This window comes from Salvelinus sp. IW2-2015, unplaced genomic scaffold (genome assembly GCF_002910315.2).
Source record: "Salvelinus sp. IW2-2015 unplaced genomic scaffold, ASM291031v2 Un_scaffold611, whole genome shotgun sequence".
NCBI classification, from domain to species: Eukaryota; Metazoa; Chordata; class Actinopteri; order Salmoniformes; family Salmonidae; genus Salvelinus; species Salvelinus sp. IW2-2015.
The window spans coordinates 318,852-324,851 of record NW_019942584.1 but is presented as its reverse complement, the minus strand read 5'-3'; positions in this window follow the sequence as shown (position 1 = coordinate 324,851).

Sequence of the window (6,000 nt, the reverse complement as noted above, 5' to 3'; positions counted from 1 at the left end):
CTGATTGGTTAAACGCGCATTCCAGCTGTGTCTATTCCACAAATTACCACCGGCTAAATCTATGACGTTAAAATACCTATTTATTTACTATGTTCCATCTGACTGCGCTATCAACTGTCTCAGCCCAGGCAGGGAAGTTATAAACTTGATCTCCACTATAAAAAAACATCTAGACAATATCTCACATTTTTTTTAGACTAACATTTAGTTTTCAACAGCAGAGATTTGTATACATTTTGCTGTCTGTCTGTCTCCCCTCCCCCCCCGACATTTGCAACACTGTTTCAATAGTCAAATCTCCAACTGTCCAATAGTAATGAACGGGTATGGGTCGGGACGAGAGCGAAAGAGGCAGGAAGTGTTTCTCAGCCAGTCGAAAGCATGAATCAATCAGCTGGCATTATGGATATATACAAAGAAATGTCAATTGAAAAAAGGTAAAACCATCGAAGTGCAGCTAGTTTGGAGTCATTCCAGCTTCAGTTTGAAGTGATTGTGTTAGCTGTGTTGTTGGCTAGCTCCTCTGAACAACAGTGTCCTAACGAGAGAGCACATTTTGTATGCCAGGCGAAATGGTGCCTCAGTAATTAGCTCATTGTTATGGATGTAACGCTATCCAAATAAATTTCACTAGAACACAGCTTAAACAAATGCAGCTACTGTTATTCTGTCTGCACTGTTTGACGTGACTGTAAGTTAGCCGTAGTTGGCAAGTAAGGGATAAGAACGTTGCCAGCCAGTATGACAATGGAACATTTAGAACGAACTACTGGGTCGCGTCCATAGATACAGAACAAAAAGACTGAACGACTGGGTCGCGTCTCCAGCAACCGAACCAATAGAACGAACGACCGGCCGGCTTGGGTAGCAACCCTAGCTTTGTTTCGTGACTATATCTTGTGGAAGGATGACATAGTATGAATACATTCATCAAAATAACCTTTTTAATGAAAATCTGTCAATCAATATTTGAATATGTTGGTAACCTATTGTATAAAAGTCGGTATTGTCACTTAATTGTATTCCTCCATTGTATTCACCTTTCCTTATTTCTATTTTAGATTGTGTTTCTGGGCACCAATGGAAAGTCTTCAAAACTATAAGCAAACCAACCTTTGTATTGAATACATGGAATTGGACTGTGATGATAATGAATGAATCCTACCACAATGTGCTATAATATTCTATTTGATGTGTATGAAATTGTTTGGTGAAATAGGCATAAAAGGAGCATAATTACCCATAATTCTGCACCTTTGGATAGTTGTACTTCCAATTTTAATCATCATGCCTGCAAGTACAATTATTGTCTATTGATTTACTCTGGATTTTCTGTTTTGTCTGTTTTGGACTCGATAAGTATGGTTGTGTTAATCTTTGCAGGAAGTCGTGTTGTTTTGATGAATGTATTTGCAATTTTGAAGGTATAATAAAGTTTTGAGAAAGCAACTACATTTTGAAAAGGCATTTACTGTTTTGCAGTTATGTCTCTTGCGGACTGTGTTTTGAAAATCGACAACGTAGTACATACTATAGTTTACCATAGTATACTGTGTTGTGTGCTATGGTAGGCCTACAAATAAATGTATGTGTACTATGATTATTGTAAATAATGTCATTTATTTATCCATATTACTCTACTGTGCAATGACAATCATGAACACAAGTAATCTGTTGTACTGTAAATATGTAGCCATTGGAAAAATCTGCTGTATCATGGTGGAAAGCTGGAAATCATCCCATGAATAACATCATTTTATACTTAGTGCAGCAGTGTACTGTAGAGAATAGGGTGCCATTAAGGACACAGGCCTTGTCCAGTCTTGGTTAGCCTTTCATTTCAATAGATTGGATGCATTTGGAAGCTCAACGGAGGCCGAAGACCTATGCATCAGTGTTTCATTGATATCACTTTCTCATTACCCCAATATATTTCTTAATAGTTTAGGATCAATGATCAGTGGATTTTCATCAAAGTGAGTTCAAGCGCGTCCTGGTCTCAATGCGAGTGTAGCGAAATGCTTGTTCTGCTAGTTCCGACAGTGCAGTAATATCTAACAAGTAATCTAACAATTCCCCAACAACTACCTAATACACAGGGATGGAATAAGAATATGTACATATAAATATATGGATGAGCGATGGCCGAGTGGCATAGGCATGATGCAACAGATGGTATAAAATATACATGTGAGATGAGTAATGTAAGATATGTAAACATTATTAAAGTGGCATTGTTTAAAGTGACTAGTGATCCATGTATTAAAGTGGCCAATGTTTTGAGTCTCTATGTAGGCAGCAGCCTCTCTGTGCTAGTGATTGCTGATTAGCAGTCTGATGGCCTTGAGATAGAAGCTCTTCTTCTGTCTCTCGGTACCAGCTTTGATGGACCTGTACTGACCTCGCCTTCTGGATGGTAGCGGGGTGAACATGCAGTGGCTCGGGTGGTTGTTGTCCTTGATCTTTTTGGCCTTCCTGTGACATCGGGTGATGTAGGTGTCCTGGAGGGCAGGCAGTTTGCCCCCGGTGATGCGTTGTGCAGACCACACCACCCTCTGGAGAGCCTTGCGTTTGCCATACCAGACGGTGATACAGCCCGACAGGATGCTCTCAATTGTGCATCTGTAAAAGTTTGTCTGGGTTTTAGGTGACAAGCCCAATTTCTTCAGCCTCCTGAGGTTGAAGAGGCGCTGTTGCGCCTTCTTCACCCCACTGTCTGTGTGGGTGGACCATTTCAGTTTGTCTGGGATGTGTACGCCGAGGAACTTAAAACTTTCCACCTTCTCCACTACTGTCCCTTCGATGTGGATAGGGGGTGCTCCCTCTGCTGTTTCCTGAAGTCCACGATCATCTCCTTTGTTTTGTTGACATTGTGTGAGAGGTTGGTTCCCTGACACAACACTCCGAGTGCCCTCACCTCCTGTCTGTAGGCTGTTTCGTCGTTGTTGGTAATCAAGCCCAATACTGTTGTGTCGTCTGCAAACTTGATGATTGAGTTGGAGGCGTGCATAGCCACGCAGTCATGGGTGAACAGGGAGTACAGGAGGGAGCTGAGCATGCACCCTTGTGGGGCCCCAGTGTTGAGGGTCACCGAAGTGGAGATGTTGTTTTCTACCTTCACCACCTGGGGCGGCCCGTCAAAGTCCATGACCCAATTGCACAAGGTGGGGTTGAGACTCAGGGCCTCCAGCTTAATGATGAGCTTGGAGGGTACTATGGTGTTGAATTCTGAGCTGTAGTCGATGAACAGCATTCTTATATAAGTATTCCTCTTGTCCAGATGGGATAGGGCAGTGTGTAGTGTGATGGCAATTGCATCGTCTGTGGACCTGTTGGGGCGGTATGCAAACTGAAGTGGGTCTAGGATGGCAGGTAAAGTGGAGGTGATATGATCCTTTACTAGTGTCTCAAAGCACTTCATGATGACAGAAGTGAGTTCTACGGAGATATTTAAATGTGTGAATAAGATGTTGTGTATATAATTCTGTATGGCGAGCCTGCTGTTTGATTTAACTCATGGATATTTACATATGTAAAGACAATGGTGTGTGTGTGTGTAGATCTTTCTGTAGGACGAGGCTGGTGACCGTTATAACTCTGTAGTAGGCCCCAGGCCTGACCTCGAACAGCATGGTTTTGGATTCACTTTCATGCCGGCTGTCAAAGTGTCATTAAATATAGATTCTCTGGGTTCACCTTGGTTTCTTCTGACCAGTGTCAAACCGCTACTCATCTCATTTCAATAGAGCTGCAGTTTTAGTTTAATATATGTTTTGTGGTCTCGACAAACCATTTCTGTATGGACTTTGCTTTGTGCACGGGGGCATTGTCATGCTGAAACAGGAAAAGGCCTTCCTCAAACTGTTGCCACAAAGTTGGAAGCACAGAATCGTCTAGAATATCATTGCATGCTGTAGCGTTAAGATTTCCCTTCACTGGAACTAAGGGACCTAGACCGAACCATGAAAAACAGCCCCAGACCATTATTCCTCCTCCACCAAACTTTACAGTTGGCATTATGCATTCAGCAGGTAGTGTTCTCCTGGCATCCACCAAACCCAGGTCCGTCGGACTGCCAGATGGTGAAGTGTGATTCATCACTCCAAAGAACGCGTTTCCACTGCTCCAGAGTCCAATGGCGGCGAACTTTACACCACTCCAGCCGACACTTGGCATTGCCCATGGTGATCTTAGGCTGATGTGCGGCTGCCTGCCAATGGAAACGCATTTCATTAAGCTCCCGACAAACAGTTATTGTGCTGAAGTTCCAGAGGCAGTTTGGAACTCGGTAGTGAGTGTTGCATGCTACGCTCTTCAGCACTCGGCGGTCTCGTTCTGTGAGATTGTGGCCTACCACTTCGCGGCTGAGCCGTTGTTGCTCCTAGACATTTTCACTTCACAGTAACAGCACTTACAGTTGACTGGGGTGTGGCTGAAAAAGCCAAATTCACTAATTTGAAGGGTTGTCCACATAGGGCAGCTGTTGCCTGGTGTGGTCCTCAAACCTCCCCTCGGGAACACCCAGACTTTTACCAATTCTTGAATAGTTTAAATACATGGAACAGCTGGGGGTCCCCGAGGAGAGGTTTGAGGACCACTGCATTAGATCACACCAGGCCACAGCTGCAGGTATTTAAGTAGAGTAGTGAGAGAAGCTAGACAGAAGAGCCTATAGTAAAACTCCAAAACACATCTTCTCAGTTTCCTCACAGCAGAGATTTCAGGTATGCTTTGGTGTGTGTTCAATGTGGGACCATGCTAATTCAGGTAGAGCAGAGTTGTTGCTCGGAGCAGGGAGGAATGATTTGGCGAGCAAAGACGTCAGGCAAGATCGCTGTATCTCTGTGCATTAAACACAGACCCAAGGGTGACCCCGGCCTGGGCAGGCGCCAGCAGCTATAGCGGTACTGTGATTCAGTTTACATGAGCATCCTGAATCACCAGCCATTCTCTTTTATGGGAGCTGCTGATACTGCTACTGCTTTCAAATGGAACAGCAAAAGCCCTCTGACTCTCTGAATAGCGATGCTGTTTTAATAATGCATCTGCAACCTGCCGAAGGTCGGTTGAGGTCTCAGTTGTAGCACTGAAGATATCTTCTGTATTCCAGAAGGGGACTCCAGGCACTCTGATGCAGAACATTCGGTTTGGTATGGAGTCAATTCCCCAAAGTGTCTCAACAGTCAATGTTGTCAAGGGGTTGATGGAAGAGTGACAGTAATGTTATCTGTGCCACCAACAACTAGTATTCTGGTTTTGTTGTGTCAAGACAAGTCAGTCATTTTTTTGTTGCTCTTTTCGCTGCCATTTCTGCTTCTGACTTATTTTTTATCGTTTCTCACTTTTTCAGTTGTAATGCATTAAGAAAAACATACAGTGGAACAGTTGCAGCCACTAAAAAAGTGGCTACAAAAAAAGAAATGTACCATGCCTTGCAGCAGTTGTTTTCCCAATATCGCAGGGCAACCTAACTTTTAAAATAGCGCAACTGTTATTGTATGTTGACGCTGTGTGACTGTCCCTTGCTGGCATGCTGGATCAATATGTAGTGGGCACTCTCTTATCAGACCTAATATAGCGCACCAATTCATTGAGCAATGGTTGGCTGGCCATGCTGTGACTGACTCGTAAGTCCTTTAATTTGTCTAGCAATATTTGTCATATTGTATGAAGCAGTTGTACTCTATGTTCTGTGGTTACTAAACAACCAATCACATTTTGCTCTGCCTAAAGTGCATCCTCAGGTGCTACTGATCATTAGGCCAATGTTCTCATTAGTCTTCACCAACTACTCCACGTGGCTAGGCCCAGGGGGTACTAGTATCCCAGGCTGTGAACCAACGGTCTCTAGTTTGGACTCAAACTCCAACAAATATTCAACTCGACACCATACGTCTCATCTGCATAGTAAGGAATTACACATGAAGATGCACATCCTCTCAAACACCGCAGTTCTTTTGGTTGCTAAATTGTAGGTTCAACTCATGGCGGTTGTACAGT